Raw genomic sequence first — 10706 nt, 5'->3', positions numbered from 1 at the left:
CGCCCCTCACTGCCCCTCCCCCGCCCCCGGCCAGCCTGGTCACCCTACGCAGCCTGCTGCTCAGTCATTTGGTCATCCTTCACTAACACCCCTGCTGGCCTTGTTGCCCCACTCAGTCTGTTCGGTCTCTGTTTGGTTGTTTCGGATGTGACGGCCCCTGGCTCCTTATATATATAGATAAAGTTAGTAGATGTCTGCATATGATTACAGATGACAAAATAGATTACACAGTCTAGAAAAGCTTTGCCAAGAACTTCGAAATATCCGGGGACCGCTAATGTCTCAGCAGGCCCCAAGTTGAAACAGTCACTGTAATCAAACCTTCCACGTCAGATTGAGTCTAAATTCTACAAGCTTCATGCTGAAAAGTGGGGCTCTGTTTCTTGTCACCGGTGCCCAGAGTGCTCTTTGTTTTAGATGCCTTGGAGAGGTTTAGGCTGCTCCAATTTTACCATCACCGAGAGAGAACTTCGTAGAATTGCTAGGAAATGGAGCCAGCTCTCTATGTTCAGGGAATTTTCCACAGTGTCCTTGCCAGAAAAGGAGCATGAGCTCAGCTTATGAGGCGAATTGAAAAGAATTTGCAAAGGGCTCCATTCAGAGCTGTGCGCTGGGCAACCACTTACTGCATGGAACCAGCTTTTGTGCTCAAAAAAGGCTCGTGAAAGGAGCCAAGGTTCTCTGACCAGACCTGCTGGTGGTTTAAAATTTTCTGCTCCTTGGAAATCTCGCCAGAGGGGGTTGGGTCGAGCTTCAGCATCCAGGAACAACCAGTGAAGTAGCACTGCCCCACGTGCAATGCCTTCTGCTGAGTACCTGGTCACTGAGATCATTTTGCTTGCCAGTGGCGTGTGGCCCAAGCAGAAGTTGGAGAATGAATCTGTGCACGAGCCTAAAAAAGAATCTTACATTGGCTGCACACTTGATCCCTCAGAACATTCCCAAAAATTGTTGAACTTGTTTGACCCAACTCAGTATTGGGTGGAACAGGCAAGAAGTCAGTGGTGAGGAAAGGAACCGAGGACCTTTCGGGTGTCCACAGCGGAATCCAACTGCAATGCCGGGAGCACACATTTACACCTAGTCATCCACAACTAAACAACAAAAAGCCCACACAGCAAACTAGCACTGTCCCTTCCCCCCACTGCCCTCCCCCAACATATTCAAGGAAATACAACTGTTGCTTCTTCTCTCTGGAGGCAGAAGAGTAGAAGCCTAGGTTTTTTTCTTCTAGTCTCTCTACATCCTCTCTACTCCCTACCCCCAATCCAATCCCCTGCATTCGCCAGCATCCAACTTTACCTTTATGCCACGGTGGTGGTAAACTGTTGTAGTCAATATATTCCATCTACATAGTCCTTAGGTTCCTTATGTTTATCATTCTCACTTAGCTTCTTTTAATTTTTGTATTTTGAAATAATTATAGACTCACTAGAAACATTTAAATGTTTTCATTTACCTGAGAGAAGAACTATAGTCTTACTTGCTATGTCCCCCTCCCTATAGGTCTCTTTGGGGCACACAACCTGAAAAAAAAAAAAGAGTAATTGAGTAGTAAACTGGAAATTTATGAAATCTTGGGGGTCTAACTTTCTTGGTGTATGTATATAGATACATTTATATCAAGTCCTCAGAAGATTGTGTTTAAAAGGTTAAGCACTCTCTAAATATCTAAGGTTTTCATTTTGTTTTTATTACTACTGAATCTAACATGGAATGAATTTTGTTTTCCCTTTTATTATTTTGTCATATCTGACACTGACCTCTTTTCCGGTTGTGAAAATACTAGTTGTTTCTGCTAACCTTCAAATAAGTATTTCAAAATTATTGTGATTCTCTATATAGAAATTCATTTCGACAAATCTCCCCAGGGCCTTTTACACCAGCTAAAGAGTAGTGGATCAAAACTCCACTTGAAATATTTTTTAAAAAACAAAAGCACTTTGATTTTCATTTGCAAAAGAGCAGTAAGACAAGGCAGTGCTCTGACAGATAAAGTTACCAGATGAGTAAGACCTAACAGGATCTACACTGTGCACTTAAACAGTCTCTAACCACTAGAAAAAAGCTCTTAGTTTTGGGTGGGGGGTTTGTTTTGTTTTTCCTATATAGCTAAAATGGCATTTCCTATGCAAGGCCCAAGGCATTCAGGTTATGTTTTCAGATAAGAAAATAGACTGCCCACATCACCCTGGGTGAGAGCAGGAAGGCTGATACAATGGGCCTGAAGCCTGTCTCTTCATTGCTCTCTCCCGTCCACTGCAGGGGTCAGCCCAGAAACCCGAGTTTAAACGGTGACAGCAGCAAATAAAGGCCCACAGAAGGTTGGACAGCTCTAAAATACACTTGTGCTGGAGGTGGGGGTGGGGAAGGGTAGCTGAGAGCACACTACTATAGGACATTTCATATACACTTTCTCAACATACTCAACACAGACTCCCAAGTTAGTTATATGAATTTATTTCAGGGAAATAAGTTGCTGACTATGAAAGCAATTACATACTCATTTCAAAAATATAGAAAATTGCAATAAGTATAAGGGAAAAAATAAAATCACTTGTAATTCTACCACCCAGATATAGCCACTATTAACTTCTTGGTGTATTTCCTTCCTGTTTTTATGTATGTGTATGTTTCCTTCTATAATACAAAGTTGGACTCAAACTATATTTAAAATTTGTGATACTTCTTTTTTTTCTGTGTCTTTACTGGTAAATAACCTTCATTGTATATACTACTACTGTACAATATTCCATCATGTGGATGTACCATTTGTTCAATCATTCTCCTATTGCAGGATCTTTTTTCCATTTCAATTATTTTTAATGATAGATGATGCTCTAAGGAAAAACATTTGTTCATAAATCTATATTTTTACCTTTCTCTGACTCTTTCCTTGATGTAGATTTCTAAAAGTAAAATTACCAGACAAAAGAAACACATGTGTAGCTCTTGATATGCAACATACACCAAACAGTTTTCACTGAAATTTGTACTCACCTTCCCAGTGTGTCCCACAATCACACACAACGCATATGCAAGAAGGTGGGTGACGCCTTAGCTGGTTTAGCTCAGTGGATAGAGCTTCAGCCGGTGGACTGAAGGACCCCAGGTTTGATTCCGGTCTAAGGCACATGCCCGGGTTGTGTGTTGCGGGCTCAATCCCCAGTGTGGGGGCATGCAGGAGGCAGCTGATCAATGATTCTCATCATTGATGTTTCTATCTCTTCCCTCTTCTCTGAAATCAACAAAAATATATTTAGAAAAAAAAGAAGTTGGGTGCCAACATTAAAATGCCTGATTCTTCACATAATATAGCAAGATCAGAAGGGACTGGAAAATTTGCAGACCTTATTAACTAAGACTTACTTTAAAAATAGCCTAACAAGCACCCCAGAGCCTCTGCTAGCCTATATAGTAACTTTGCACAAATCAGAAAAAGTCACACCTACCTCAAGACACGTTGCTACCATCTGCCAGAAAATTATCATCATAAATATCAAATCTATCATAACCTATGATGTTGCTATTGAGATGTCTGTCACTGCAGGTCTAGAGGTTTACATACAAAGTTTGCTTCTGTCACTGTGGGCCAGGTACATGACAGAACCTCTCATCACATACCTTCCCATCACACGTTCATCACTCTCCTTTCTGCCCCTCACCCACTGTTTGAAAAGCCAGGCAGTGTTCAGTGACAAAACCCCTAAGCCTCCTATTTGCCTGAAAATGACAACTGCCCTCATAGGTGTCTGCTTTCACAGGTGTTCCAGCCTGGATTTCCTGTGCTCTTAGGCTGCTCCATTTAGATGTCCCAACAGTGCCTCAAATTTGTCAGAGGAGACAAATCTCATTCTCTCTGCCCCACTTCTCTGTCTCTCTGGGGATACTTGTCATCTTGGGGTTGTCAACAAATCATCCCTTCCCCAAACACCCCACCGCTGAGCTGTTGCCAAATTCTGATTATTCCTGCTTCACTTCCCTTAGTGCATTGTTCTCTTCGCCTCCTTTGAATCCATTAACCCCAATCAGGACATTAATGAGCACAGGTTATGGAAAATTACTCCAGCTTCTGATTCTGTCAGCTTCACTGTTTCCACCTTACTCAGTGAACACATCTGATGCTTATAAAATCTCCTGCCTTCCTCCACATGACCTCACCACCACCACCACCACCACCAATTCCTACATTAGAGCTTAGAATAGAAAACAGCACTGGATAGCCAGGCAAGATAGAAATGGTTCAGATTGCTGCCTCTGGCCAATGGACTTGCTAAGTTTATACAAAAACAGTCAGGGTAAAAGGTGATGCAACCAGACTGCTGCAGGTGTTAGGTCAAAGTAACTAAAACCCACTGGGTGGGGGTGGGGGTCCCTGATAAAATGGTGAATTCCCCAGATCCACTGTCAAATGCTGCAAGTTCTGGACTAAATCCTGACAGGCATCCATCTTCTGCCATTCCGTAACTTTTGAGCTTCCAGTGGAAATCCTAATGCAGGTGACATCCCTCAAGCTAACCTGCTGTTCTGATGAGGCAGAAATCCCCAGCATCAGACATACCCCAAGGACCCACTGTTTCCATTTTAAGATCAGAGGGTGGGGATGTGAGGCAGCCAGCCAAAGAGTGTGGGCCTCAGAGAGAACCTGCTGCTCCCCACAGCCACTCTTCACCCCTTTTTCTGGAACTTCCTCTTAGAAAGGGGGGGGGGGGGGGGCGGGGCGGGATGGCAGAGAAGCCAGAGCCAGTACAAGCCGCTGCCCTGAACGCTTACCTATGTTTTGGCAAACAGCTTGTGGCAATAACCTATCCTGTCTCCTCCAAGTCCTTTGAGAAGAAAACTAGGAAAAATGGCCCGTACTCAAGATTATGAGCTTCCCAAAGAGAGATCTGATTTTTGCCCTTGGATCCTGGGAAGTAAGCTATGTCGTACCTGATAGGACTATCTTTATTTAGGGTAGAGGCTGGCCACACCTGATAGTTTTAAAGTGTTAGCAGGCCCTGCCAGAAAGATGAACCATATGACTTAGGATAAAGTCTCTGAGACTGAGTTCAACCACATGGGCAATCAATCAATCATTCCATCAATCATGCCTACATAATGAAGACCCAATAAAACCTAAAATGAGCTTCTCTGGTTGGCAATATTCCATGCATATTGCCACACATCACTACTGGGAGGGTAATGTAATATGACTCCACAGGGAGAAAGGACAATAGAAGTTTGGTATTTGGAACCCTCCCAGTCTCTGCCTTAGGTAGCTCTTCCTCTGGCTGATTTTAACTTGTATCCTTTCAGTGAGTTCTGTTGGTTCTCCTAGCACGCATCCTCCAATCTGAGGGTGGATGGGGAACACCCCCCCCCTCCCACCCCCGGCCCCAGGTGGTGCAGAAGTGAGGGCAGTCTAACTTTGCAATTTGGCTAACTCTGGGCAAATGGGCTGAAAGTAAAGTATAATGAAATCTAGGTTAGTCCACAAGGAAACTTTATTTTATGACAAAGTTTCCAAATTCTGAAAATGTAGTTATGGAAGGCATCTCAAGAGATCCGCTAAAATATTCTCACCTTCCTAGGAAAGTGTGGTTGGTGCCGGGGACGAGACCAGAAGACTCTCAAAGCCCCTCCAATCCAGGGGCTCCTCATGGGGGTGGAATTCTCTCCGTGCTTAAATCTCCCGAGATTTTCTATCACATTTAGAATGAAATTCAAACTTCTTACCTTACTTATGTGTTTGTGTGTGTGTGTGCTTCCCCAACTAAAATGTAAATCTAGATCAGTGCTGGCACATCGTAAGCACACTATAAATGCTTGTGTAATAAATGAATAACTCAAATAAAAGGAATATAAAAATGCTCATTTTTCCAGTAAGACTTTATCTCTGGCTTAATTTTTTTCATCATTTCTTTATTGAGAGATAATTCATATACCATAAAATTTAGCCTTTTACAATTCGAGGGGTTTTAGTATATTCACAAAGTTGTGCAACCATCACTGTGATTTCATTTCTTGGGCTCAATTTTAATCCCTGTTCCTCCTTCCTTTCCACCATGTGGTTCTACCAAGGGCTGCCAATCATAATACCCTACGTGCTTCAATTATAAGAGAGCACAGGACCCAGATGAGGTCAAATTCCTCCCCAGCACTTTCCAACAGAAACTAAGAAGGGCCTTCCCTCTCAACTGGGGAAGCTGTGAGGAATGAACCTGGAGCTGGCCGTACCCAGATCCCCTGCCACGCGGAAACAGCTGGTCCATAACAGGTGAGAATAGGTTGTCTCTGAGGCCAGCCAGACCACTCCACTTCCCGCAGCTTGGTTATCTAAGCCAACGATTCTCTCTTAGTCCTGAACTAGTTCCTGTGGTTTTCTATAACTTGGAAGCTAAGGTGTTCCTTGTCTGGCTCATACATTCCCTCAACGCATGTTGTTGTTTTTTTTACCTATTTACTGTGTGCAGGGCACTGGCCCTGGAGGGTACAATCTAGTGGGGCCATGGCAGTGTGGTAAATTCAATGAGAGAGAAACATCCGAGCAAAGCATCTCGCCCACTGTCAGTGGGGCAGGAGAGACTTTCAGAGGAAATCACATCTAAGCTAAGACCGAGGTTAGAGAGGAGTTTGTATCAGAAGAGAAGTTCACAGGATGCCAAGGAGAATCAGAAGAGGTTCCCATTGGCAGGAGAGGTAAGGGTGTAACATGAAGGATGTAACATTTAAATTAAGCTTTAAATCATGGAGATAAGATGCAGATACTTAGAGAAAGGGCATAAGAGAATTTTTTTTTTTTTATTAGTTAAGGTATTACAAATGTGTCCTCATCCCCCCCATTAACCCCCAAGGCATAAGAGAATTTCAGTGGAGAAAAGGTCAAATACAGGACACAATGAGAAATTAATTGGACTCTGGGGTTCATGGAGGAAAGAGGTAAGAATTCGGCTGCAAAGGTAGGTTTGAAGCGCATGGCAGGCCCAAGTCCTGTAGGTTTAGGTGCAGGGGAGCAGCATGCTCGGCTCCAAGCTGTGTGAGGCAGCAGAATGTGACATGGAAAAGATGGGGGACAGAGAAGCTAGCGTGGTGCCTATTGCAGCAGTCCACGGAACAACACCATCTGACCCAGCACAGGGCATCTAAGTGGAAGGAGACTTGACTTGGTGTGGTGAACACACAATACAATATACATATGGTGTATTATAGAATTGTACACCTGAAACCTATATAATTTTATTAACCAATGTCACCCCAATAAATGCAAGAAAAAAGAAAATGAAGGACATATGTGGGTGCCACAGAAGAGGTAGAAACGATCGGATTTAACACTGTGATTAGAAGTCCAGGAATAAGAGAAACTAAACATGATAATGATGGTGAGGGTGCTGGTGGTGACAACCAGCATTCATTGGCCCCAAACTGGGCCAAACACTTTATAAGCCATTTATCTCCTCTAATCTTTACCACCTTATGACATATGTCCTATTATTATCCCCATTTTAGAGTTAAGGAAACTGAGGAGCAGAGAGATTAAGTAATTTGTGCAAACAGAACCTGAATGATACTTACAAAAATAAGGAATCCAGGCAAGAGAGACTTGGGGAGGAGGATGAGGTCATTTTTGCACAGACAGAGTGTAAGTTGCCTATCTGGGTGAAGCTGAGCCCTGAATTTCAGGTTTAAATGTGTTACTGCCAGAGGGTAATAACCTTATCTACATTTTCTTCTTCTTCGATTTCTTCGAGAGTACACAACAAAGTAGAAAATCCCAAGCTTTCTTAAATCAGGACAGATTATCTTGACTGCTCCCCACATCCACCATGCCTGTCACTGTGACAAAAGGAAATTAGATTCATCTGATAAGCTTTGTTTTTCACAAAGCTATGTGGGATGATTACCCAGTACCCTGTGGTCTTCTAGGTGTTTGCAAATTGATTTTTTTGATGATTTGCTCCAGTAATTTTCCAAGTATTCAGTGTTTTTCCAAGTTCTTGAGCTTTACAATATGAGTGACTTAAAATTCAGATTTGCCTTCCCTGTCCTGTATTGAGGTGAAGTTTTAAGGTTGCAATTATTTAGGGTATTTTTTTGGATAAAGTTTATGCCTCAGAGGGAACATACAAATACATATAACTATAAATACATATGTGTATGGGTATAAGGTGATTTTAATGCAGAATCCCTCAGAGTTTATGACTGTAAGCAGAAAAGGAAACATATTGAGAACATATGGCTATTTCAAATATCCCAAATAAGTTAAGATGATCACTTTCTAGAAATGTTTATATGGTGAATAAAAAAACAAAAAACCTCACAACCTCAAAAAGAAAAATTGTTCTGTGAACACTAACCAAAAGTAAGATACAACAGAATTTTAAAAATGTATCTTCTCTCTACCCAATCCTGAAGCCAGGATTTTGAGGGAGTGGTATCTGGCTAGGACATCATGAGGAGATTCCATTTTTTGGTGGATACTATCTAAAGTCCAATGCCAGGCACTCGGAGGAATAAAGTCCCAGACCCAATGCTTCACGAGGGGCTCTATTAAATGACTGTTAAGGGCCTCTGCAGCTCAAATAGTCCAGGCATCTAAAAACTGAGTATGAGGATGATTAATGAAAATTATGGCAAACTGTTTTGAAAAAAGCAAGACTGTGAAAATACCAGGTATAACTCAGGCAGTCATCTCCCCATGAAGGTAAAGTTTTTATTAGATATATGTCTGTAGAAGCATCTACTATGCTCTGAGTCTCTTACATATCATAGGTACCCAAAGAAAGTTTTTGTCAAATCCATGAAGCCAAAAAATCTATTTTATGAAAATGAATGATTAATAGGATGAATAGATTTGACAGCCTTCATTTGAATGAAACTCACCTGCCATATGAAAGCAAAAGCAAGTTTTAAAACAATAACAAAAAACACAGCTCCTGGGTAGCAGCCCTCTTCATCAGCTACCCTCTCTCCCCCGTGAGGCCCACGAGCCCTGAGGATTGCATTATTGCTGCTTCCCTAAACACTAACTAAACCCTCAATTGTCCCTTTGTTAAACTCTCTGCTAAGAATGTGTCATCAGTTTCCTACTAGGCCACTGGTTAATACAGTTATAATAATATTAGCTCATAACAAAATAAAGATTAAATTGAAAAAAAGGTGTGTAGAGCATTTAGCCTGGTTCATAGTATGTGCTCTCTAAATATTACCTAGTATTATTATGGTTGGGCTTTTTATTTTCCTATCAGTTCTGTCCTACTTGATTGAATAAATATAAATTACCAGCTGATGATCAATTTCTCCTCCAAGCTCTTAATTAGCAATTTCGAATGAGCATATATTTAGCCTAGTATTTGTCTCATGAAGGATGACATTTGTTTTTGTGTCCCTTAAAATCTCAAAGGACTTAAAAATATAGCAAATTTCAAACAAAGTTATAGGACATCAAGTCTTTTTCACAGTCATTTCTCGGTGTTAATGGCAGTCTAGGAAGAACCTGAGGAACCTGCAAAGAGTGCAACACCAGTGGGAATGAAGTGTGGCTTCCAAACACCTTGAGGTTTTTTTCCTAATAGCAACTGTTTGGAGAGTAAGCAAGATAAACGATTATAGCAGAGGCTGCACTTATTTGGGTAACAGTTTGAAACTGACTCGTCACATCAGTACTAAGATTTCTAATACTAATCGAGTATATCATGAATTCTTGCCACTCCTCAATATTTGTAATACCCAATTTTCTTTTTTCTCCCCCCACCCCCTCCCCAATTAACTGGCTTAGTGAGTGAGCTCTTTGAATAGCAAACACACAGCTTGTACACCGAACTACTCTGCACTTACCAATTTTTGTTTGTTTATTTTTCTGGAAATCTTGCTGTCCTTCTCAAAGGAATAGCTTTGGGCAACTTAAAAAGCCCTACAATATCCTAAAATGTGCCTTCTTTCAAACAAGAGCACCTTTTGATCATTTGCTCCAAATCCACAGTAAAAGGGAAAATTATGGTAGAAAAAACAACTGGAACATATATTTTAGCACGGGACTGGCTGTTTCCCGTTTTTTCACCTCATATTTAATTCCTTATTTCAGGAACTATTTTCACACTATTTAGAGTTATTACCTTTCCCTCTGCTTTACCGTCACGCCCACTCCAGAGGTAGACAGAGGCCCTTTCAGCTCCCTGCGCCTCCATCCCTCCCCCATCTCCCGCGGGGCTGCTCCGAAATGGGGTTAGAGCGTTTTCTAACAAGACCAGTCTTTGCCTTATTAAGCCTAAATTGGCGCTTTAGTAATAATAGAATAAAAAATAAAAAAGAACTTGGCGTTCCCACACCGGGAGTCGAACCCGGGCCGCCTGGGTGAAAACCAGGAATCCTAACCGCTAGACCATGTGGGAGACGACGAGGGTGAGGCCCAGCTGAGGCAAATTGAGTCTCTCGCTTCCGCCCGCCGCGCCGCGCAGGTCCCGGGCGTCAGCCCTGCTTCTGCGCCTGCGGGAAACCTGCGCCAGTTTAACCCCTGACGGCTCGCGGTGTAGCCCTTCGCTCTTTACCGAGGGCCCGTGAATCCCTTTCTACTCCATCCAGACTCCAGATATACACCGATGTGGTGTTTCCAAGTACGGAAGGCCTGGTGTTCGGATTTCCGACTCATTAATAAGAAACAAGAGCTGTGTGGGGTCCTGAAACCGCCGCCGCGGAGGCCAGAAGGTGGCTGGGGCTGCTGACCCCGC

The 10706-nt window shown here is 42.5% G+C and overlaps 1 long non-coding RNA gene and 1 other non-coding gene across 2 annotated transcripts in view; both read right to left on the bottom strand.

Annotated features, from left to right (window-relative positions):
• Positions 1 to 4650, bottom strand: part of LOC106725597 — a 16131-nt gene extending 11481 nt beyond the window's left edge. The window contains exons 1-2 of the long non-coding RNA XR_001361520.1: positions 4520 to 4650; positions 1460 to 1526 (exon numbers count right to left, since the gene is read on the bottom strand). This is a non-coding gene — a long non-coding RNA (uncharacterized LOC106725597). The remainder of the gene's footprint in view (positions 1 to 1459; positions 1527 to 4519) is intronic.
• A 5648-nt stretch (positions 4651 to 10298) lies between these two features.
• TRNAE-UUC lies at positions 10299 to 10370 on the bottom strand. Its single transcript has one exon. It is a non-coding gene; the product is annotated as a tRNA-Glu (tRNA).
• Between the last annotated feature and the right edge of the window lie 336 nt (positions 10371 to 10706).

This window comes from Myotis brandtii, unplaced genomic scaffold, assembly GCF_000412655.1.
Source record: "Myotis brandtii unplaced genomic scaffold, ASM41265v1 scaffold174, whole genome shotgun sequence".
Classification (NCBI taxonomy): domain Eukaryota; kingdom Metazoa; phylum Chordata; class Mammalia; order Chiroptera; family Vespertilionidae; genus Myotis; species Myotis brandtii.
This window is presented reverse-complemented; position numbering and strand designations above follow the sequence as displayed.